At 46.6% G+C, this 25,862-nt stretch overlaps 1 protein-coding gene across 3 annotated transcripts in view; it reads right to left on the bottom strand.

Moving 5' to 3' along the window:
- Positions 1-25,453, bottom strand: part of LRRC20 (leucine rich repeat containing 20) — a 2,045,340-nt gene extending 2,019,887 nt beyond the window's left edge. For 2 of the 3 annotated variants that reach the window (XM_069610506.1, XM_069610507.1), the window contains exon 1: positions 25,095-25,225. The gene's annotated coding sequence lies outside the window, so the exon portion shown is untranslated. Of the gene's footprint in view, positions 1-25,094 lie in introns of all 3 variants that reach the window. The other variant, XM_069610505.1, reaches the window with a different exon arrangement.
- Positions 25,454-25,862: the final 409 nt, after the last annotated feature.

Genomic DNA, 25,862 nt, shown 5'->3' with positions numbered 1-25,862 from the left:
ATGTGCTTGCCCCTGTCATGAGGATCCGCATGAAGCCCAAAGCCAAGTGCAACTCCTGGTATGACTCAGACCTTGTCAACCTGAAAGGCAAGTGCAGGGTGGCTGAGCGGAAATGGTGTGCTTCCGGTACATCCTCTGACAAACTGGCCTGCCGCCTGCTTCAAAGGCAATACCGGCTCTCTGTCCGCACGAAGAAGAGAGCCCAGATCTAAGCCTGCATCTCTGCGGCATCTAACAACTCAGCTGAACTCTTTAAAATCTGCAAGGAGCTGGCCAATCCTGCTGCAGTCTCTACCTCTCCTGTCCACTCCCATGTCCTTTGCTCGGCCCTGGCTTCTCATTTCATCTCTAAAACTCAGGACATCCTGTCCTCTCTCTCTCTCTCCCCTACTCGCCCCCTCTCCCTCCAACCCCTGCTCTTCCTCTGGCCCTTCTTTTGCCACCTCTCCTCCCTCCGTCTCTGCCTTTCCCCTGTTTCTAGACAAGTCTGATCTATGAAAGTCTTGTCAAAACGGGGTTTGCCCCCGTTCCTCCAAAAAACCATCAAGGACCACATTGACACCTTGGCTCCTGCTCTGGCTGACTTCTGCAATCACTCCTTCGCCACTGGAGTCTTCTCCTCTCCCTCGAAACACTCCCTTGTGCACCCTTTTCTTAAGAAACCCTCTGTCGACCCTGCCTGCCCGGCTAACTATCGTCCAATCTCAGGATTCCTTTGTGGAGATAGAGTTGGGAGTGGGCCTTATTGTCAAGGTTCTGAATGTGAGGTAGAGAGGAAGAAAGAGAGGAGTTGAAGATGACTCCAAGGTTTCTGGCTTCAGTTGAAGGAGAAGGGAGAGAGCCGATAGAGGGTGGTCAGACTGAGGGGAAGAAAGAGGCTAGCAGCACCATCAGCTTATATGGGATTGCCTGTAATAACAAGTAATGTGCCTGCCTCTATATTGGCTTCAGGTAATGCTGTATAACATACAACTGAAGGAAAACGGAATGCCCCTTTGAACGGGGACTTGTATAACAACAATAAACCAATCGAGGAGAGAGGGGCAAGCCCGCTGACGTACTCAAGTGTTGAAGGGGTGGAGCAGTGTGGAGCTACGTTACCTGTGGCAACCCACGAATGCGAGAATGTCAGAGTAGGGTGCTGGTTGTCCAGCGTAACAAACAGCGGGGAAACCGATGTCCGGACAGATTCCTGGAGACTGTCCTATGTAGTGGCGTGACCACAGAAAAGCTGTGGTGGGACCAATCAACAATACCAGAAGGAACCAAACCTGCCATCAGCAGATCTACGCCGAACCCTCAGGCATGACGATACGGCAAGAGCGACTCCCCACTGGAGCTGAGAAAGTGGAGACAGAGACTAGAGGAAGCAAACCCGTTCCGACGGCAAGCCTTTTAAATCCACCCCATCACATGAAGGCACCAGGATGGATAAGGAGAGTGGGAGGGGGAGCCAACAGGGTCTAGATGCATTACAGGAAAGGAACTGTAATATTAACTGTGTGTCATAGAGAAAGCACAAACCTCTGTATTGTGCAGCACCAAGAAAGTTGAAAAGTATAACTGTTGATGAATACTGGAATGTATTACTAAGAGACTTTGAGAAACTCTCTGAAGTAAGCAGAAGTACCAATCCCAGAGAAAGTTAGGGGAAACCAAGGGAAGAGGCCCTAGGAGTAACAAGGGTATACCAAACCCCAACAGAGAGAGCCAAATGGAAAGAGCCTGAAGGACTCCAAATAAAGTTTAAGTGATTGCATACACAAAGACTGTCTGAAGGACATTGAGCATATTGATGGGTCTCACTAACTCTGGGATATCCGAACTATGAATATGTACCACAAGCTGCAAAAGCTCATGAAAGGATTTGTAAACCTGAATACGCTTCAGTGGTTTGGAGTTACAGAACTGGTTGCAATTGAAATGACCCAGAAACAAAGCCAAAGAAACCTGGCTCAAAGGAAGGTGCCAGAATATATATATATTTTTTTTTCAGCCATCTTTCGTTGTTAGTTTTAGTGGTAGGGTCAGGTAGAAGTAGACTTTGGACTGTGGACATTTGATTTGGACTTTTGACGACAGACAAGCACCCTTAGTTAGTTTGGTTAGGTAGGGATAATTCTCTTAGCATTTGGGCAAGTTAGGTGTTTTTCTATTATTTCAATAAAAAGCCCAAGAAATGTCCAACGTGTGTCCGACTCCTTCTCCTAGTCTGCCACATGCCAAACAAATCAGATTGCAAACTGTGTGGCTTTATACCCCATTTTTCTCCATGAAGTGTTGTAAAACGTACCATTTTAACCCAATCTTTAAAAAGAATTATCATGGGGAGAACCCCATGAACATCCCTTATTTGGTTTGGGCTCCTTTGCTCTCACATATTAGGCCCAGACATTTACGCCAATCCAGTTAAAAAATGTGGCATCCAGTGCTTATATCGCTGGAAAAAAAAATAAATAAACGGGGTGACTCGATAATTAGTTTTTTTTTTTTTAAAGGCACTATCAAATATTTTGAGAAAATGTTGAGGACTGGAGTTTGTAATTGCACCAATCCTAAAATATGTTGGGAAGGGCGTTTAGTGCTCTAGCACATGCAACACCTACAAATGATTACCTTCGCTTGGGACGAGGGCTGATCTGCCAGAATCGGAGCCCATTTTTCTTTGCCACATCGTGGGGCGTGGGCCATTCTGATCTATGGACTCAGGCTTCGTGGATGCGTCTAGAGGTCTTACTTCTTCTACAAAGCCGATTCGTTGGGGCTTGTGGATCTTTAGTCGTACTCACATTTGATCAATTTCTCTTTTTTGCATGGCAGTGGTCACTGGTGCTTCTTCAGCCCCTGAATGGAGACAGTCACTCCACCGGATGCGAAGGGCAGCAGGGAGGTCAATCCTCATGTCACACTTATAAAGGCCCCATTGACAGCCTTAGAAGAATTTAGATCAAGAAAATCTTTTTTTCCCCCTTAAATCTGAAAATGGTTAAAAAGGAGGTTGACTCGTGCAAGAGTTGCCAAATTGTCACACGGGCCGTAGAATGTATTCTACACACACAAGGATGCATTTCTTAACCGGCATTCCAGACTTTTTGCCAATTTTGATCGGTTTCTGGGGCGCTAAAACCATGATTAACATGATGAACACTAATACAGGACAGCTTAAGTGCTCTGCTTATGCTGAATACTGCCAAGCATTTGGAAAGGGAAGTGCCAACCTTTATATGGAGCACCCAAAACCCAGTTCTTGGAAAAGTTTCAAAAATGGGGTGTTCCCGGCTACCTCACGGCGCAGGGAAAAACATGGGATCCAAGAGCATTTAGAAACTACTGTTTTGGGTACCGGGTGAAAGGTTGGCTAGCCGTTCGGCCACAAGCATAGTAATCTTCACTGCTGCAGCAATGTATTTCGGCACCAGGCACGAGCCACTGAAGAAATTGTTACTAAAAGGCCTGTATCACCGACACACGGATGTGCGCAGTTATTTATTGGGTATTTATATGTGCCTAAATACAAGAGGTTTCAAGGCGCATACATTGTGAATAACTGGTTGGTAAAGAGGGAGATTTTCAGAGGTCAGCTGTTCCGAGGTACTTTGCGTGCCTGTTAATTATCATCCAACGGCATTGTTGGGGACTTTCCTGAAATGTAGAAACTGTCTCAAGGTGAGCTCGTTGCTTAGTCCATGATCCGGTTTAAAGCTAGAGATCCGGGTTAGGATATAGGATTCCCGTTGTACATTCTTGCCTTATCATTCAGTTATGGTTTATATGATGAGAACATGGCATTCTGTTTCGTTAGGAGGTATGACGCAAATTATGCTGGCATGCTTAGGGCAGAAAGGTATCCTGACGCTTCCCTCCCACCATGGTGGAATTAGGCATTTATCCTTTAATGTGAGGCAAACATGGAAAACAGCGTTTTTTTTAAAAAAAAAGTATTGTTGAATTTAATCAAATAATTGATTTTTTTACAACATCTTCAGTTGTGGTTTTATGCGGGGCATGCATTGACAGGTGTCAAGGGGAATCAATTTATTGAGGCCTCCTTTAATAGTATTAGAGCGTCGGGTGGGGTCATAAAGTGCGTTCTCAGTTACTGAGGTTATATGGTGGAGTGGTGTCAGGATACATCCCTCCCAGGGTGCAGGGTTATTATTAGGACGCCACGAGAAGCAGTAAAATAACAGGGGTGTTTGGCAACTCATTCATAGTGAGAGAAGCTGAATGGGCAAATGTCAAGGATATGAAAAGGGAGCAGGAGTGGGATGAGATAGAGTCCTTTCCAAGAATGGCGCGGATCCTTTTCTTAGGGACCTTAAATGCCTGGTTTGGAAGATGCCAGGGAGATTCTCATGGTGGAGCCGGGGGAGCTAAAGAAAGGCGTGGACGCTGCTGTGGCCTAGTCGTATGCAAGCAACCAGTTTGACTTAAAAAGACTATGGGCCTCATTACACGGACGGCGATAACCATGGCGCCATTAACGCCATGGTTGCCGCCGGTATTTTAGCGGGTCCGCCATGGTGAATGGCGGAATTACCGCCCTATTCCAAGGTGTGCGGGGGCGGTAATTCCCCATTCACCATGGCCCTTCACCATTTTTGCCCCCATAGGGCTCAATGGGAATGGGGAAGGCGGTAATTATGGTACCGCAAATTGAGGTACCGTAATTACCTCCTAGGTCCCTTTGCGGTTACCAGCCATTAAGGTAGTGTCCCACAAAGGGACCTCGTAGTAAGGCGGTAAGGGTTTACCAGCACCCTTACCGGTACCGATAAACCCTTACCGTTGTCCGCGTAATGAGGCCCTATGAAGAGAGCTTGACAGTAATCAGAGGGGTTTCCGCCTCTCCTGTGTTGAGCCTTCGCTGAGGCCCAGCAGCGAAGGGGGCTTTATGAAAGCTCAGCATCCATCCAGACAGTTCAGGAACGGCGCTCCTCAGCCAAGGAATTCCTGCAAGGGCAGGCAGAGCAATGAGACTTTTGGCTGGGGAGCTTTGGCCTACTACAAAATGGAAATGATTGATTCGAGGGCGGGGGGGGGTAAGACAATGTTCATTTAGTCGGCTGGTCGCCACTTAAGGAGAAATGGATTTTATTGTAAATATAATGTTTGGAACCAAGGATTAAAAATGTAACCGAAGTGTGATTTACAGTATTGACAATCATTCAGTACAACTGAACAGATGTTGATTGCAGTATATGTGCACTAAACCTGCAGCCTTTTAAGCCACAAAGGCTAAACCGGCTAGGGACATTTGTTATAGTTATCCCACAGGTGCTGTTAGTAACACATGGTTACCAGAAATTAAGGCTGAGGATGTATGAACCGAGAAGTGGCCAAGTGCCAAGTTTAAACATATTGTTGCTTTAAATAAGAATCATAAATTGTAATCTGCAAGCAGAGGGCAGAAGGATGTGTGGCCCTGCTACTTGATTTCATGTTTCCCGTTTGCGCCCCATATTTTAAATGCAGAAACTTCAACGCATCTGCAGGTGGACAAGGATTATTTGAAAACAGTAATACTTCTGTATGCGCCTGCTCTTTTGAATTGTTTAACAGCGCTGCTGGGTATGTCCAACAAGCGAAGGCCACATTTGTATCTCAGCAGAGAATAGCAAAAGGCAACCCAATAGGGTGACTCGGCTAGCAGCAGGCAAACATATGACCTATTTTTAGTTATCGCTGGCATAGCAGAATGTAACTCCGTACAGAAGACACTTAACGGTACTTCTTTGTATGGTGTGTATTACGGTACCAAGCAAGCCTTTGCTACCACCGACCCGCTTTTCAAGGATAGCACAGGTCCGACACCAATGTACCGAAAACAAGCTATGGCAAAGCCAATAGTTTAGGCATTTACTGATGTTCTTTGCATTTATAGGCATCAGGGTTCAACGTTTCAAAGGAGGATGTGATAAGGGGAGCAGGGGTGCAAGAGAATGAGAAGGAAGGAGAATAGTGGAAGGGAGGAATCGGTTGCGAGAGGGTGCCGCTTATTATGAGCAAGAGGAAGCATGAGAGAGAAAGGTGGAGTGTGAGAGCTTAAGAAATAAAGCGACAGTGACAGAAAGGATGAGAGGGGGGTAGAGAGAGTTGGGTGGTGTGAGGAAGGCATGGTATCACAAGAAGGAAGACGACACAAAAGATAAACATTACCAGTTTTATTTACTTCAAAAAGAGGGTTGGAAGAACTGCCTTGACCGAACACTAAAGATGGGAGCACACTACCATCTAAATAAAAAGAAAATAGACTGGACTGTCGTTAGTCCAAAAAAATAACAATGAAACTAGAAAACCTATTGCCAGCCCTCACTCCAATACCATGCAATTGCATTAGGGAAATGTAATGCAAACAGAAAATCAGTGGGAAACAAAAGATGGACAGAATGGCATTAAAAGATTCTTGCCCACATTGTATAACACATGGGTGGGGTTGAGCACTTGACGTATGGGCACACTCTGGTATGCGAGTACACCTGCCGTAGCTGGCGCGACCCTCCAGAACGAGCTTGGCATTCCCTCACTCCATCGCAAAGTTCGGGGTTTCGACCCCAACTGCCCCCCTCCCCAAGTCCAGGTCAATCCCCTGTGTTTTGCAGCACCAACACAAAAGCTCCAAGCTCTTCAGGCCAAACACAAAAGTTCAAAAGGAAAAAGTATTTTAAGTCTCTATATGCCCACTCAACCGGGCCAGCCTCTCACTTTCAATCTCTTTCCTTGGTTCCCTCTTAAGGGCTCAAACCGTTTCACTTTACTTTCTGGGGGTACCTTCCCCTAGCTTTATTCATTAGCATTTGCTGTGTTTTATGGTACTTGTAGGCTTTTACACAGTACAAATATTTGACAAGATTCAACAGTTCACACAATCTTCTCAGGCTCTCTTCAGCCTTCGCTTTAACAAAAGAATGTCTCTTTAAACACAATTTCGGGCTCTCCCTCATTCAGGCTCGGACCCCTTTCAACTGCAGTCTTTCGATTGGGCGTACTTTCGTGTTCCGTCGGATCACTCTGTTACTTTATTTTTTCAGTTCAATTTCAATAAGAACTTCAAGTCTCATAATGACTTTCATGGACCTTTTTATTTCCTTCTCGCTTATATTCCATGCTGAGGTTCCTCTCTCTTGCCATGAGATTCACCCGGTTAGCGCAGCTCTGACGAGCAGCTTCTCACCTGCCCCTCAGGTACCTGGGCTTCCCTTCATATGAAACGAGTACTTCTGTGTACAGAGTTAGCAGGATATGATCTGCCATCTCTGGCTCTTGGAAGGCAACGCTCCTCAGCCCTGCTGCAGCCCTTCAACAACAAAGGATCAGCGTCTTGGCCCTCAGCTCCCTTCCAGACTCTCCAGGGTTCCTTCAGCATTCTCCTCTGCTCTGCTCTTCTCTTCTCTTCAGCTCCTCTGATCCACACTGCATCCCCAGCTCGCTCAAAGTGTGTCTTTGAGTGATCCACCTTTTATACTGACATGGGAGTGTTCATTGGAGCCAGGTGTGGTGGTTGAAAAGGGAGGCCTGACTCTGCCTGTCCTTGTAATGGGACAAGATGGAGACTGCCCATAAGAATCCATGGTACGTGGTTCCTATGGGCAATCTTCATAGCTCTTTTCCTCTTCTTCGTCCTACTGGTTTTGACAGAAGGCAATGGGGAGGACGTATGGGAGTTGTAGATTTCCCTAATGATGGAGGGAAACTTCTTTAAGTGTCCGTCAGGGTGAAGGGGGAAGATGTGTGGTTGTAGCTGAATGGGTTTTAGATTATAATGTCCCATAGCGACTGTGGGGATGTCGGATAGGGATATATCTCTTTAATGTTAGTACCTGTTGGAATTGGGGAGGGAGTAATGGGACAGGATTCAACAATGTAAAAAAAAGGTGCAGGTAGTGTCGGGTAGAGGTTTATCAGAAAGGGAGCAATACCGCGTCTCTCCCGAAGGCATTCCTTCAACTGTCCCCAAGGACCCCTTGCCCAGGTGATCCTCCCGCACTGGTCCACCCCTAGGGTCTGGTTCCAAAGGCAATGGCTGTGCCATGGCCACCTGAACAAAGAATCCCTGGGGTCCATAAGTGAGAAAGCCCTCTGGTTTCTCACAGTGGGTTGGGGTAGAGAGAGTGGGGGTAGAGGTAGAGAGAGAGGTAACTTTGCTGAAAATGTTGCGGGAGACATGACATCTAAACGAAAGGGACCCCTGACAAATTAGGGGACAAAATGGTGTACCCCAAAGGTTGGGGGGGACAAACACCTTTGTCCCCCCTAAAATTACACCTATGGTGGGGTATGAGAACGGGGGTAGAGGGAGTGAAGGTAGGGTGGGCGGTGGGAGTGGTGGTAGGCTGGCTGTAGTAGATGATGGATGTTAGGGTGGGTGATGGTAGAGAGTGGGGGGAGAGTGGGTGTTGCACAACGGGAAGAGATAGGGTGGGTTGGTGGGGGAAGCGAGATTGGGGTAAGGAAGGTGGAGGTAGAACGGGTGGTGATTGGGTGGGTGGTGTAGAGGGGTGGGGCTAGGGAAAGTGGGGTAGAGAGAGTGGGCCAGGACTAGCTGGGGCTGAGCCCCGGCTGTCTCCAAAAACTTCAATGGAGCCGGGGTCTGCCTGAGCTCACACTACTTCAGACAGCCCTGACAGCCACTTTTCTTTTTTCCGTATGGGGTTTCTGACCCATGCACTGGCGGTGACTAGCCAGTCTCACCTTGCACTGTGCTATAACTCTGATGCTGGATTTTGTTTGCTTCATTCATTATTCTATGTGTCAAGCAGTCTAGTGAATGAAAAAAAAAGAAATCCATCGCCTACGAAATAGCAGTGCCATTTCGTAGGTGCTCAATTGTTTTATTCAATAGACCGCTTGACACAAAGCCTGCAACTGACTTTATGTCAAGCAGTCTATTGAATAAAACAAATGAAATAGCACAGTGAAATGTGTGAGAAACCTGGGGGCATTCTCCCAAGTAGATCCCGAGAAGCCCTTATTCAGGTGGCTACAGAAGGATCCCAACCCTGGGGGTGAACGAACGAGGATCACCTGGGTAGGGGAGCCCGGGGTTATGCTCAGTGGAATTCCCCGAGCGAGATGCGGTTTTATACTGAGAAAGGAGGCGAGGAGGACGGACGAAGTCCCTGAAGCTTTTGTAGGCTGTTCCCAATCTACCTTCTTTCCGCCCACTGAATCTCCCTTTCCCGAATACCACAACCCCTCTGCATCTGGTACACCGATTAGGAACTCAAACCACGTAAATTGCATCGTCCAGAATCCCTATGTTCCTGTTATTTACCCGAGTACTCTTAGTCATTCTTCTCCTTGCCCCTCTGATTATTATTTCCAGAATTCCCAGTCTACTTTGACAAAACACTACCATTCCCACAATCCCCTCCTATTCATTTCACAAACCCTACAAAGCTCACTTTTCTGAATCGACCAATCCCCCCCCCTTCCTTATGACACCTTTTCCCCCATCCTACCCAGTAGGATACTTAAAATCTCTGCCCACCCACCCCCCTTTTCTGACACAAACACTTTCTTACCCTGTGAAAGACAATGGACTAACATCAGAGCCGTTTTCCAGACATGCCCCAATACAAGAGTCAGGCAATTGACAATAACTACACACACCTGATGGCCCGTTCCTTTTCCCACAGGTATAAAAGGCAGAGCACCAGAGCACGCTTAGAGGAAGGACAATCGCATGAGGAGGCAGCTATTCCAGGCCAGCACCGCAAACAGAGAAGAAAGACGGAGAGACCAGAAAGGACAACAAGGAGGGAAATGCCCTTGCTGTTTTTGACCCAAGCCCGCAAAGCCTCTGTGAATGGAATTATAAGACCGTGAATTTCAGCTGACGTGTGGCGCAACAAATGCCGAAGGGGCACAGAACCCTCCCGCACTGATAACCAAGGCGGTGAGGTGCGCTTGCTACTGTGGTACCTTCCTTGACTCCAGAGACAAAAAACAACAAGGAGTGCAGCACAGGTAGTGTGGCGGAGGGAGAACTGATAATAAACCGGACGGTGTTGAGCGAAGGTTGCAAACAGCAACTTGTTATGAACAAAGAACGTGTGTGCTAATGAACTTTTAAAGCTATAGGGAAGAGACCAGCTGCAGAGTGGTCCGGTGCCACGTGAACGTCCATTCGAAAGACTCTGACCGGTCTCCCCCTTTCCTGTGAACATTATAGTAACACAGCAATAGGAAACACCAGAATATAGAGTTAAGGTGGTCATACAAGGGTCGGCTAAAATCCCTTGTACAATTGCAAGTCCTTAACCCATTACCAAGGTTTTGACATTGTGAAACAGGCGTGTGCGCCTGGCTGAGAGAAACACTGTACGAACGATAAATGTGGGAAGCCTGACTGGGGCTAAAATGAAGCCTAACCGGGGGTTGGGAAAAGTTAAGATAAGCGAATCCTGCAAGGTTTAACAACTACGTGAACTGTGCTAGGCTGGCAAATGTGAACCCGGCTGAGGGATGCCCATGAATGAGAGCAAAACGTAACACCCCGTAAACATTGTGCCGACAAGTGTGAAGCCAGCTGAGGGATGTCCACAGTGAACAGTTGAGACTCTTGTATGTTACAAGTTGCTGATATTTTGAATGAAAGGCCGTAGTGAACCCGACTGAGGGAGGCCAACGTTGCAAAAAGGATCGAGGCCCAGTTGAGGGGGTTCCACGGGGGAAGGGAAATGACCCGACCGGAAGATTACTGAAAGGAACTTTGTTTTCTTGTTTGCAGCCCATCAAGCAAGAGACTTGCTGTAACAGACTTAGCCACAGAAGGAACTGATATTTTGCTAAACGAACTATAAGCTTGTGCTGGAGAAGCCCAGGAGTGTGCTGTGCTCAGGAGTCCTGCCTTGTCCCGTGCTAAAAACGTGTGGAAGAGAGACCCCAGTTATACCACCATGACTTATCATTTTGTGAACACTTCTTTCTTTTCTGGTAAACATTCTCCCACACCATTTTGTAACTTAACGGTAAGGACTGGCAATTGTTTCTTTTTTTTTAGTATAGGCCCTTTTTATTTGACAAGACGCCACAAGGAGTGCATTATATTATTTGATGGTCGTAGTATGCACCAATCTTAGATTTAGGTTACTTGTTTTTCTTACCCATTTATATAGTTTAATAAACAACCACGAACTGTGATCACTTGCGTTTGTCTGTACTGTTGCCACCATGAGTTGCATACATATGTGACACTGACTTGTCACCGGCAGGGCTTGGGTTAGAATCCCCAGTGCAGGACATTTTTAAAACAAAAAAATAAATAACTGGACCACTTTGCTTTATTATTGTCCTGTGCTGGGGACACTGCAGGCCACGGCCATCATGTAGACCACATACCATTGTTGCAGCCCCCCCCTTGATTTCTCACTCCACTTAAAACACTCACGTGGGGATAGCATGGCGGTAGACAGGGTGGGTAGAAGTAGATAGAGTGGGGATTGCCTGGAGTGGGGATTTCCTGGGTGAGGGTAGAGGGGTTGAGGATTGGGTGGGTGGGGCTAAGGTGGGTAGGGGGTGATGGTAGCTGGTTGGGGCAAAAAGCATGAAAAACAAAGCAGCCTTGGGAGGATTTGTCAAAAGTAGCCCAAAAATAAACTAATAAGGGCACATAATGAGGGTGTGGGGTAGAGATTGAAGTATGTAGAAAGGCACCCTCAAGAGGAAAAATAAAATAAATAAATCTGCCATCATAAGTAACCCTAATGCCCACAAAAAGCCCAGCCTGACTTGCTTATTACAAATCTGCCGATTGTATTGTGAGGAAACTTCCTCGGGTAGAATGGGGGAGGAGTTTGGAAAAAGAGATTTCAGTTCTTTGGCAGTTTCATGCCATTGTATTGCATGTTGCTATGCCAACCCGATAGTCTCAGTTTACAAACCCAATTCCCTCCCTCTTCTGTAACAATGGTTTCAGCAACTTTGTGGCAAAAGTGCCACAAACATTTGCCAAAACCAGAAATCGTGTATCGTAAGGCCAAGGCCAAAGATTAATCCATGTGTTGCAGCAAACATACATTGCCAGCGCTGCATTCGAGCAAAGAAGTATTGGCGCGGAACCATTGAAACCACTGCAGTCCTGCAGAGGCGTAGTTTACATGATTCTGTGGGAACATGGCGCAGGTGCCCGAGATGATGCACTGTTAAGTGTGTAAGGGGGTGTATGAAGGAGTTGAAGTACACATAAATATGTATCTGGACATATTAATGAGCAAGTGTAAGGCTGTTAGGAAATCAGATCCATTTTAAGAAAGCACACAAAAGTCTCCCCAAAAATACAGAATGAGGAGTTCCTATTCTAAGACCTGCATATTGGGCATACAATACCCGTTAGATGGCACGTGTCTGGTGAATACTCTTACAGTAAAGATGTATTTACTGTAAGAGTATGCATTATATATTGTACCAGCAGGTGTGCCCGTGCTTCGCACAGCAATTCCTTTATTTAATGAACTAAACCAATGCTTCCGTGTAGAAAATAATGTTAGCCTTTCCTGTAGGAGCAAGTGTGAACAAATAGTCTTTGTTTCCAACTCTGAAGCAAGCCATATAAAGTGGACCAAGAGAAAAGCATAAATCCCGTAAATCAAATGCAGCTAATTTGAGATGGAGCACTGAGATTGCGCAGCAACATTATTGGTGTCCCGAGCTACAGCTGAGGCAGCAATGACCTCAACATAGGTGCCGTACGTTTAGAGCTGAAACGTGTAAGCTTGAAGTGCCGTACCTGTATTTGTACGGCAGAAGCATGCAAGCTTCGTACTGTTGAGCCAGCGATATGAAGAGGGAAAATGGGACGTTCCCTTCCCACGAATCTCATCCAGACCATGGCCTAGAACGTAACGACCCAAGCACCAACCAAGAGTGGAATTAGACCCACTCACAGATACCCCGGACGTCAACATCCACAGTGGCCGCGCCGCACATGGCCAGAGGAACTGCCTGTTAATCAAACCACGTGTCGGAACCTTAGGTGACGCCAACATCGATCATATGGATCAGATCGATTAACCAGCAACAATGAAAACCACCATCATTAGAGATGCCATGACGACATAGCCAACGGACGGTAACACACGTGCCACCATGCACACTGGTCATACCCACACCAATCCACACGAAGAACATACTCAGCACCATGACGTAGGGGACCATTACATTCATTCATGCATTGTTGTTATTTTTCACATAGGCTAAGCTACAGCACTGCAGAAACGCAAGACAAGCTTGTGTACATGCTTGCAAACGCTTCCTCGCTACTAAAACCATGTGACGTAAGATTATATATATATATATATATATATATATATATATAGACCCATGTCGCCAGCGCGACCCCTGTGTCGTGAGCCATATGCCCGCACCCATAAACTAGGCCAGAGTAGGCCTCAGCACCAGGAGTAGGCCGCAAAACCAGAGCCACAGGCCCAGAGCAGCTCAGACGGAGCTGTAACACGCTGATCGTGCAGAACGAACCCCGACAAGGGCCTCGCAGCCAAGGCCACGAAGTTGCAACTACACGCCGCGCGCCCCGAGCCAAGGTTACACCTGCCACACCTAACCACCCCTCATAACCGAAATACAAATCAAATGCTCATAATTCTGCTCCAGCCACGGTCTCAACACGTGATTAGGCCGACCTGATGCGATGCCAAGTCCCAAGGACCAGGGAACCTCAGGGGTCTCACGTTTGGGACACAGACTGCAACAATGAGGTGACAGATTGGACACTTACGGCGGTGAGAAAGAAGCGCCCCTGCAGCAAATGGCAGACCTATCCATTGTCCACCACTGACACATAGTCATACATTGTTTCTAACACCAGGTACATCGTGAGCTGGGAACGATGGTCCCAGGCTTGTGGGCTCATGGATGAACCAATCAGGGCACGGGGGGGCTAACCACTGACAACATCAAACCTAGCCAATCACTAACCTTCCCTATGTAACCATTCTGTTGTAGCAATTTCTAGGGATGACCCAAGCGTACCACCTGACCTCTTCTCTACCAATTACTAACTTTCCTATATGTGTCTATACTAACTCAATCAAGTGGGAAGCCAACCCGAGGTGGCGTTAGGTTTTGGGGGAAGTTTTCCCATGTGACGCACAGTGTGGCGTCATGTAAGCAGAAAAAGGGCCTGCAAGCCCACTCTTGTGAGAGGTGTTCCCGGATGACCTGTGATCCCAGAACCTATCCCTGCTGTTTCATCTAACAAACAGCAGTAACGCCTTGCTCTTGTGTGCGTCTCATACTCACTGGGGACTGTGGGAGGAGTTGGGGCCTCCCTAACCCCGGAGGTCCGCGGATGGCCCTGCCGACCCACGGGAAATCACCCCGACATGTTGGAGGCACTGCTGAGATCTGTTGACACCTGACACTCGGGGAGAGGTAAAAGGGAGGGGCAGCCTGCGCCAAGGTGGTCCGGCAACGCGGCCCCCTCTGCAGTTGCCCCCTTTGGAGGACTACAGTACCATCGGGGAACTATGAGACGACCAGACTGCGCAATCCGGAGAGTGCCCGTCTAGAGCCGACTTGAGAAGCATCCAGCCCGCGGTTGGCGAGTGTCTAAATGTCGTCCAGACGAGGGGAGGTGGCGAGCAGATTGGGAGGGGTACCCGCATCCGAGCGGCACCGGCAGGCGAAAGCTGATGTGAGTATGGCACACGCAACCAGCAATGTAAAGTTGTGTGGGTGGTGGGAGGAACTGTAACAAGGGCGGCGGGTGGCTTTACAGTGTGTCCAAAGATTTTGGCAATTCAGCGGCTGTTGATGTGTGACGTATTGCAGGGTCAGGCACGAGGGCCGCCCTGTATAGTGTTGCAGAGTGAGTAGGGTGGGGCTTAAGGCACCCACATCCGACCGGTGAACCGCGCTGATTGGTTTTGATCGTGGGTACCTGTGTAAAAAGGGGGTGCGGCATTCCTACGCGTTGGCGTTTTTGATTGATGGTTAGATGAGGATTCCTATTGGTTGAGTGTTATAGCTCGGTTAATAGATGACGTATCCCTGGCTGAGGTAAAGTGATGGTTTCTTGGTGCAGAAGATAGTGGGCTAGTTAAGTTCCCCTGGTGAGGGAGCGTATCACACGCGAGGCGACGCAGTATGTGCAGTCTACTATAATAACGAAGTGATTAATGAATACTCCACTCCAGGCGTGGTGGGAAGACAGCTGTGGGGATTGTGGGGGAATAACATTGTAAAGTAGCGCGCACTTCCTTTTCTTGTCATGCTTGCACGTACCTGTACCAAACTGTCTTAGAACTGGTGACGTCACCCATAGAGTTGCATAGGACTACGCGGTGCTTTCTGAATTGCGACCGGAACGGGGGCACATGGTGAAGGGAGGAGTGAAGGGGAGGGGCAGCCGCGCACAGAGAACGCCGACCTGCCTCAATAAAGGGATAGCTCTGGGAGGTGGTGGAAAACAGTGGAAGAGAGGAAGGGGGAACAGGGACGTTGTTTTCGGTGGAACGTGAGGGGAAAGGGGAAGGAGCTGAAACTATGATTGGAGGCGCTCCCAAGTAGCGGCGGCGCAGGAAAGGTGGGATGGCTCAAAAGCACGCTGCGCAGGGCGCAAGTCGTAGGGGGCTTCGCGCGCCACGGGCCAAAGGGGCCCCAAGCATTGGAAAGAGAAGCATAATGAAGGTGACGCTATAGTAAAGGAAAGGAGTGCAGTGGCGCCCAGCACAACTGTATTGTAATACAATTGCTTTCTTTGCAGCGGAAAGTCGGAAGACCCCAGTTTACAGGGCCAGGTAACTGTGGTAAGGAGGTAAAGTGTCTGTGTATTATGGAATAGGGGCAGGGTATAGGGCCAGCACACTAACAACACCACTTCAGCACATCTGCGCTACACTAACACCGCATAGAGACAAAATAGTAAAATACAGTATTGAATGGACACAAGGGACAGACAATAAAATAAGAATACCATGGCCGCCCAAGGGCAGTTTTGATATGTACACACAACACTCACTGCTAGCATATCTCCACAACACATATAAAGGAAAGAAGCTAACAAACCAACTAGAAGTTTTCGATCTCTGGAAATTGTTCCAGGGATGCGTGCCTGGGGTAACAGGGAAGTTAATAATGCAGGGAGTGAAGCAAGAGAAGGTGAAAGAAGAGGGCGGGTGTAGCGCACCTCCAGCACCTCCCAGCGCGGAGAGCGAGGAAGAATTGGAGGGAGCATACCCAGTATCAGAGCTAAAACAGGAAAGCGTGGGTTAGACACCTATAAATAAGGAGATGAAGAAAACAGAAGGGCAGTACCCAATGAGAGAATTAAGAGAAGCTGCACGATCACCGTTGACAGCTGCAGAAGGCTATTCAAACCCCACGTTCAGCCCGCCGCCGTACGCACGAGCAGATAAGTTACAAAAATGGGCGGGGTGTGGGGAGAGCCGTAGATGCACAACAGGCACAGGTGAACACGGGGAGTGCACAAAAGACACACTTGGACTTCGCAAGTATAGGACCAGATGAATGGATAGCTGCATAAGTGTTACTGAAACTACAGGGGAAACTAACAGAAGAGGAGGAAGAAGCAGTCAGCAAGGTAGGAAAGGAGGAGGAGGGAGAAGCACAAGGAAGATGCGAGGTAGGTACAACAGAGGCGGAAGGATGACAAGGGCAGAGGAGGGGGCGTTAGAGAAAAAACTGGCGGAACTGAGGGAGGCACGGAGTGTGCCGATTAGGCAACTGGAGCAGGAGGAACGCGAGAGGCAGGGGAAGAGGACGGGAGGTAAGGGCGATAAAGCGGGGGTAACCCAACAAGAAATAGAGAAGAATAAGGAGGAAGACCGCCTAAGGGGGATTGTGGAAAGGGTAGCACGCATGGAAAAGCGGGAGCTTAGGAGGAAAGAAGAAGAGCGAGAAGAAAACGACAGGGAGATGACGCCATGGAAAAGGAAGATTTATAGCAGAGAGTGCACATAAGTATGAGGAAGGGAGAATACTAGAGAGCTTACTGGAAAAGGAGGGTGGTGCATGGTATGGAAAGGATAGAGATGTCAGGGCACTTAAGCAGGTAAGTGACGCAATAATGAACAAACTTTGCAGGGCAAGAACAGAAGTAAAAGATGAAGGGAATAAACAAAGAAATACGGGATCCAGAGTATCAATTAAGACACATGAGGTTACAACAGGGGAAGCGGCGATGGCACAAGCGAAAGGGACAGGTGAGTAGGCGGACATAAATTTGGAAACAGTACCTGTAGGAGGTAAAAATATAACTACGAGGTTGGCATTCTCGGACGGGTTTTGCAGCGAGGAAGAAGGATCGTGCGAAGGACAAAGCAACGGAAGCGGGGAAGGATTAAGTAAACTATACATAACACGCACAGACTGCGGATCGTCATGAGAGTGCAGGACACAAGAAGAGGGAGAGGTAGGAAGGGCGAATGAGAGGCAGCAAAAGGAAAGGGCTCATAGACAACAGACACCACCAGCACAACACACGCCATATGTTAACAGACTTAGGGACCTCCTAGGACGTAGAATGGAGGAGTTGGCAACACCACATAACAAGAAACAGGTAGAGAAACAGAGGGGACATGTTGCCGGGGAGAAAATAGACTTACACAACACCTTACTGACTTTATTGAGGAACTTTCTGACATGGAGGAGGAGGATAGCGAATACACACATACAACACCACACAAACGCACACCAGGGGAGGTGAGGGAATACACACAAATGCCGTTACTAGAAAGAGGGGGAGCAAGGCCACAATATGTTCCTTGGAAGCACATGGATAAGGAGAACATTAAATGTAGACTGCCATCATTGAGCGGAGGGGCTGGGAAATGGATATACAAAATGGAAAAACAAACTGCTGGACTAAAGCTTGCAGTGGGAGATGTGAAGGGGTTGTTAATTTCCATATTGGGTGACACAGCAGATGACATTTGGAAGACGGTGGGATTCCCAGGGGTGACAATTAACGATACATCACAGGATGGAGCACCATTTGCGAATTGCAGACACGTATTATGGCAGACACTAAGAATACAATAGCCAGACATGTCAGACATAGGAGCTATAACATCAGCCAAGATGCGTGAGAATGAAGACCCTGGTAATTACATCCAGGAAATCAGTGCATTGCTTCCCTGGCAACGGGACCATTGTTTTTCCACCTCACCGCTTTAGTACTGTGAAGGCATCACGAAGCAGACAGACAACAGATCAAGGGTTGGTCTTTAAAATTTTATTAACTAAAAATGCAGGATGAGAAAATACTGCATTTGCCCTATGCTAAGGTAGGATTCCCTACGTAAAGGAAACTAAGGATAGTCTGTGTTAGGAAGTCCAAAGCAAATGTCTGTCTGTCTGTGTCGAAACCCTATGCTTGCCCTCACAACTAAATATAGATAATGTGTAGGGATGTCAGCACCAGATTAAGTAGGGTTCAAATAAGAGTGCAGAGATTCTTCCAGCTCATGGCTTGTAACCAGGTTTCTGTTCCCCAAGATAGTCCACATGTTCACATGATACATGGGTTCCCTTCCCCAAGAGTTCAAGTCTTTCAGTTTTCCAAAAACTGCACAAGCCCTGGGACACTTACTGGCCCTTCTGATATTGTTACTTTTCACCAGTTCATATATTCCATTCAGTACCTTGATTTCAGGTCACAAGCTATTCAAACACAAGCTTCTTTGTACTCAGACTAGGTGCAGTTGCCAGACCACATGGTCTACCCATTACAGGTCACGCAACCGGTGTACTCGGCTTTCTTCATTTTCAACAGCATGTTGCCACTGCCCCGGCTTAACAACCATGATTCCCTCACAAATTACATCTTTTTGATGTTGTATCATGGTTTGGCTGGCCACTGTGCACTTGCTGCACTTTCTTGTATTCTTCTGGCTCCTTTCAATGCTTGTTTCACATGTTATACTTAAATTCTCTTGGTTCTTGCTGATGCTTGTGTATCAATGTCTCTTGTGGCTCTTGCTAATGCTTGTTTCCTCACATCATACAATTCTTTGAATTCTCTTGGCTTTTGCCAATGCTTGTTCACCAATGCTTGTGTGGCCCTTGCCAATACTTGTGTTCTCATATCATATAGTTATTTGTATCGATAGGTTTCACAAACATGCTTTCACCCAGATCGTTATTCACAAATGTTTATTCTCATTTGGTTCAATATTCAAAGAAATACTTGCTTTATTCAACTCTGTGTTCATTGCGTACTCGCCTGCCAAACAATGGGCCCCTTGCATGGTTGACTCACTGGTCAGAGCTTAAGGCATCTTCCAGAGGCCTCCTGCCCACACAAGCCTTCTTTCTCCATCTTGCGCGCCTCTCAGCCTCCCAGCGGCTCTCTGTGGCTTCGCTCACCCCACAATGCTTCTCCTGCAGCCTGGGCCTCATGCGGCTGCTTCCCCAGGTCACGTTGTTTCTCCTCTCGAGGTTTCCCGCTGAATACATTCTGCATTCTTCAAAAGGTCTTCAGCACTCCGCTTGCCACGCTGCTTTTCCTGAGCAGTCTGCTTTTACCAAGCAGTCCGCAGTTGACTCCATTTGCACAATACTTCCGGCTTTTAAAGTTCCTGCCAACATGATTGCTCCAAAAAGCCTAGACCGCTCACTGTTGAAACAGGAGTCCTGAATTACTCTTGCTGGCCTCCTCCTCATCCCAGTATACAACAGATGTCTGTATGTGTGTGTTAATAAAGTAAGATTTGTTTCTCTAGTTGGTCTCTTCCTCGTCCCGGGACCAAACTGGCATTTCTTGAGGGATGTTCTAGGGGAATAACAGGGAAATTATTTACAGTAACCTATAAAGACTTGAGGGACAGAAGACTCATTGTGAAAGAGAAATGGGGGATACCGCGTCTCACCCAAGGGTGCCTGACCCTCACTCCCCAAGTCTCCTCCACACAGGTGATCCTCCCTTGCATATCCACCCCCAGGTTCAGGATCCAAGAGCAATGGCCTTTCCCTGGCCACCCAGGAGGAGGATACATGGGTAAAAGAAAAGTAGTGAGGACGCCCTTGGTTCCTCACAGTACCCCCCTTCTTATCTGCTTCCCACCTGCCACTCCTTACAAAACACTTAAATAATGTATTTGATCTAATATCTAATACATTAGACATTTCAGGGCCACTCTTGATAGAGCAAAAAAGACATTCTACCCAACTTTCACTCCAACCATCATCGCTGGCTACAGGGCACCCTAAACTCACTCCCCACTCCTCCTAAGCCTATGACTATCAACTCCACTATCACAGCTAATGACCAAGCTGAATACTTCACTGCACAAATATCCAAAATTAGAGACTCTCTCCTGGCTTTCCTCACACTCCCTCCTCCCACATTTTACACTCTGCCTACTCTACCATCATCCTCTGCCTCTATCTCCCACTTAGGTCACACTAATACTGAAGAAGTGCTACCACACTGATGAAGGCTAACCCCTCTTGTAGCCCATCAGACCCTCTTGCTTTGTTACTAGTCAAGCCTATTGCCCCTCTTGTGGCCTCTCACCTCGCTGAACTCTATAACCTGTCCTTCGACTCTGCTTGCTTTCCCTCTGTTTTCAAAACAGCCACAATCGTCCCTCTCCTAAAATAGCAAGGGACTGACCCAAACCTTCCAGATAACTTTCGCCTTGTTTCTCTCCTTTCGCACTACTCTAAAGTGCTTGAAAAGGTTATGTTAAACCGTCTTACCAATTTCTAAGACATCCACCACCTTTGAGACCCCCTACAAACAGGTTTACACTCCTGTCACTCCACAGAAACGGCATTGCCTCTGCTAAGCAAGTCAACCGATCCTCTACACCAATTCTCCTTGATCTGTCTGCTGCCTTTGACACTCATCTCCTCCTTTCTTCTTGAGATTTGTGATTGAGCCTTTGCCTGGATCGAATCCTACCTTGCTCCTCACCAATTCTCCCTCTCCTGGAGCAACACCACCTCTCAACTCACTCCCCTAACTGTTGGTGTTCCACAAGGCTATGTCTTGGGTCCACTCCTCTTTACACTCTACACCTCTGCTCTTGGGGCACCAATGACCTCCTTTGGTTTTCTGCACCCATTCTTCGGGGACAACACCCAAATCTTCTTCTCTTTTCCTGAGCTCTCCTCTGATCTCTGTATCAAAATGTCCAACTTTCTCTCTGCCATTAAATATTGGATGGCATCGCACTCTCTGATGTTAAACTTTACCAAAACAGAGATGCTCTTCTTCCCTGCCAAAAATACTCTCATCTCTTCCTCTGCCTGTCCAGTTCCCACTTGAGACTATCCCCTACTTTTCTTCAGCGAGAAACCTCTGTGTCATCTATGACCCTTCTCACACCTTCGCTACTTTCATCTCCAAAACTCGAACAGCAGCTCGCCTCAACCTCCTAAATATTAGGAAAATCGGGCACCTCATTCCTTTCAACACAGCCAAGCACCTCTTAATCACTCTTGCCATCTGTAAGCAGGATGACCATGCCAACATCCTCCTTGGGATCCCAAACTATGATTTCTTTCCTCGCAACAAGATCATTAACTTTGCTATCAGGACTCTCTTTTAAATCCTTCACTTCACACCTACTTCCTCGTACGTCACCAAGCTAGATGGCTGACGATGCAAAACACGGTCAGATTGACATTTTTTCTCATGGTTCACAAATCTATCAATGATAGGGCACCACTTTATCTATCCTCTATCCAACGCTACAATCCTTCTCGTAATCTCAGCTCCGCCTCGACTACCATTGTTGCTCCTCGCCCTCCCTGTGCTTCCTGTCACTTTCGCTCTTTGTCTCTTCTTGCTCCACTAGAATGGAATTCTCTTCCTCTGGACATCTGAGAAACAATACACAAAGATGTGTTCAAAACTAAACTAAAAGCCTACCTCCTTGTCTCCGAGTTATTCTCTTAACCTACCTCTTATCTGCCTGCTAGCTAAAATGTTTCCTCACCTCTAACCTGCCTCTGTCCCTCACTTTCTCTGCCTCCACTCTATCACTTCACCCATCATGGTCACATCCCGAGCACAGATGGCCTTACCGCCTATCTGCGCTTAAAAATGTTCAATGTTGGAGGTCCTTAATCTATGTATGTCCACTTATGCTTTGTCCCCTGTTACTGTTCCATTTACTCCCTTCCACAACCCGGTCAGAACGTTCCTCAAACTCACCCCATTGTAAGAAGCTCACTGCTTCCAGTCAACACGGATTTCTTATCTATTGTACGTTCTTTTGTGATCAAAAGAGCATGGTTCGTCCTGTATGCAAATACATAAGCATTGCTCACACAACCAAAGTGTCTAATTAAAACGCATTTCGAATGAGGCCAGACTAACCTGTAAGTAATATCTAGAGATTGTCTGGCAGCCTCCCAATAGTCTCTAGGATTGGGGCAGTCACTCACGCCGACTGCCATGTGACTGTCTCTGCCCCAGCGTACCTGGGTTTTGAAGGCACCAAATAACCTGTGGGCAGAAACCAGATTTCTCTAAAGGCCAGCCTGCATCTGGCATCCCTCTTTGCCGTCTGTCATGAAGTTACAGATGTCATATCTTGTCCCCTTAAACTCATATGAAAGCAGTAGCCTCTCAAAGAGTCTTCTCCGCTAGGAATTGGACAATCTTCCCTCAAACAAGGCTTTAGAAAATATAAAGGTTTTTACATATCGCCTAATGCCAATTTTATGGTTCTCATTTTATTAGGATGAAAGGATGTGTCAACACTGCCTGGGAGTCAATTTTGTGATGTGCAGGTTTAACCCCACGTCAGAGAAGAGCGCTTAACCATGAGCTATCAACCAGGATCATTTAAGCTGTCACTGTTTTATTACCAAGCATAGAAATAATTTAAACATGCACTGTGTTTGTTTCCGACTCCAAATGGAAAAAAAACATAAATCAAGTTGCATTTAATCTCAATAAAACCTACCGAAAGGTTTGCGTTTTTAAAAAATGTCTAATAACTTTTTCCACGTTACTTGATTGATAAATTGAGGTTTTACTTTCCCTGAAATACATTTAGCCTAAATATATAAAAATAAAATGAGATGACATGGCACAATACCGAGTTAAGGACTGTCAGCCCAACACTGCATGCTTCCAAGTTTACAGAAACAAATAGAAAATCCTCTGTTCACACTGAGTGTCCTACTTGATTATTATGCAGACTTTTTCCTAAAGATACATAAACATGAGATTAGATATTAAAATCATGTAATAGATCGGCACGCTAATGCCCCTAAACATGAGTGTGATCTGCACATTCATAATTTAAGCTCATAGCTACAGTATGCGTCTATTAATGCAGTAAAGGTCAGTAACAACTGCACAAATGTCATTGCATCACTTTATATAAGGCACAGCAAGCCCCTTTTCAAACGTTCTCACGCGGTCAGGGGATGACCCAAATATATTAATATGTAAAGGAGATCATTACACCACATAACATTTTTCTGATCTTGTGCATATGTGTACCCCACAGTACTAGTACCTTCAGTCCTGAAAAAATAGACCCGGTACTTGTTATTTCTGTTATAAAAAAGTTTTTTTAGTTTTTAATCATTAATTCACAAGCATACAAACACTTATAAAAGTGTTTGGTATGAGTCAACCCCAACCTCACAAAGCATGGTTATAAAAAGCAATACAAATCACAAATTACACATCCATATATCCACATACAACAATAAAAAGAGTTACAGAAACACACAATAAATGGATTTAACAATTTTCCAAACCCTGAGTATAATAACTCAGGTATAAACAGCTCCCGACATGTTTCAGTTCTTAGTTGCATGAACTTTCTTCAGGGGAATATTTCAATTTCAAGTTTTCCACCATGCAATCCAAGGTCACAATTAAGGGTTTTCACACGCTTCCTCTTAAATTGGTACCAGTAGCGCCGGTGTATCTATACCAAAATGTGGCCGTTGACTCCAACAAGTCGAGTCTTGATTATTCAATAGCTCTCTAGTAGCTGTAGGTCAACTTCAATGCTCCTTTTCCAATGTATGCCGTGTCATTATATATCCTGTTCCTCTTAGAAATGGATCAAAATTGCTGTATTAAAGTATCCAAGGCTAAAGACCTGTGACACGCGTAGCAAAAGATGCTTCAGAACAGCCGTGTCTGCCGTACCAATGTCTAAGTATCCAAGGCTTAATACAGCGATTTTGATCCATTTCTAAGAGGAACAGGATATATAATGACACGGCATACATTGGAAAAGGAGCATTGAAGTTGACCTACAGCTACTAGAGAGCTATTGAATAATCAAGACTCGACTTGTTGGAGTCAACGGCCAAATTTTGGTGTAGATACACCGCCGCTACTGGTACCAATTTAAGAGGAAGCGTGTGAAAACCCTTAATTGTTTTTTATAACCATGCTGTGTGAGGTTGGGTTTGACTCATACCAAACACTTTTATAAGTGTTTTTATGCTTGTGAATTAATGATTAAAAACTAAAAAAAAAACTTATAACAAGTACCGGGTCTATTTTTTCAGGACTGAAGGTACTAGTACTGTGGGGTACGCACCAACACATATGCACAAGATCAGAAAAATGTTATATGGTGTAATGATCTCCTTTATTAAAAATTGCATGCCGTGTGATGGGTGAAATAGGGTCGTATTTAACTGCCAGTGCCATAGTTCTTAACTGACCTCCTTTGGGTAGTGGGTACGGGGATTCGGTGACCCTCAGTTTACTATCGTGTTCACTCCAATTGTGTCAGTGAAGTCACTGAGTGAACATCACAATCTGAATCTTTAATGAAGTCGATGCATTTAAAGTTTGATACAAATGCCTATGTCGGATGACCCTGTATGGTCTCTGGGTGCATAGACATGGTGCGGTTTCTGTGCCCCCCCCTGCAATCGTCAGCAGGTTCTTGTTCTCCCTGACGGACTGCAGCAGCCGAAAGTAGGCGGACACGTGCTGAAAACTTGGCAGCCGGTGTACGTGTGTGAGCCATGCGGACTGCAGCAGCAACGGACTATTATTCCCGGTTAATTTTTTCCCCCACACAAAATAGGGTTCTGCCAAAAATGTAATTCCACACAGAAACACGTGCAACGGGTGGCTCAATGCCAGAGTGAACTGCAGATTAATTGCTTACCAGGTTCCCGGCACAGCTCTCTCGCTTTCGCTTGCCACTTCCTCGACGCAGGCGAAAAGTGCAGCAACAGCTGGCTATTTCCTGGCCCACCTCTCTTCACCAATCGGGACTCAGCTCCATTTAGCGCAGGCCTCTTTGGAGGACAATAAGCAGCGAGGCCTGCAGGGGCGTGACAGGGATTAAGCCGCGGGCTCGATTTGAAGACAGCAACCGGAGCTGATGCAAGGTCGGCGGGCTGACAATCGCACGTTTTTTTACTCCTTTTCAATGCCGCGCAGGCACCGAGAGCCGGGGAATCACTGCTCGTGCTCCCTTTTTCCCACCCCACTGTAGCAAGCTATATCCAGAGCACAGTTTCCACACGTGTTATGGGAAACAGAATTAACTAGACGCAGACGCAGCTGAAGTAAATTATCAAACCGTCAACCAGCTTCTTATTCTCAGGCTGCAGCAGTGTTAGGACATGGGTATGTTGTCGGCCCTGGGGTCCCAGGGCACTTTAGACGCAGATCCGCATCAGAAGAAGTGCGGGGTGGTTCAGTGTTCTCTATCGCCCATAAACACTTTTATTTTAAGATGAGTGGCAAAAGTAATTTTAACACACACGACGCCACTTTATGCCTGGCGTGCATAGACGGGGCATGACCGACACGTTACATTTTCAGAGGTGCTCTGTGCAGCAAAATGCTCGCAGACCCTCTAATGTGCATATGTATGCACATCAGCCGAAATTACATCACAGAAAAAAAACACTACGAAACAGTGCCA

The sequence above is a fragment of the Ambystoma mexicanum genome, chromosome 8 (assembly GCF_040938575.1).
Source record: "Ambystoma mexicanum isolate Mex_15411 chromosome 8, UKY_AmexF1_1, whole genome shotgun sequence".
Classification (NCBI taxonomy): Eukaryota; Metazoa; Chordata; class Amphibia; order Caudata; family Ambystomatidae; genus Ambystoma; species Ambystoma mexicanum.
Note: the sequence above shows the minus strand (reverse complement) of the source record. Positions and strands in the feature narration are given on the sequence as shown.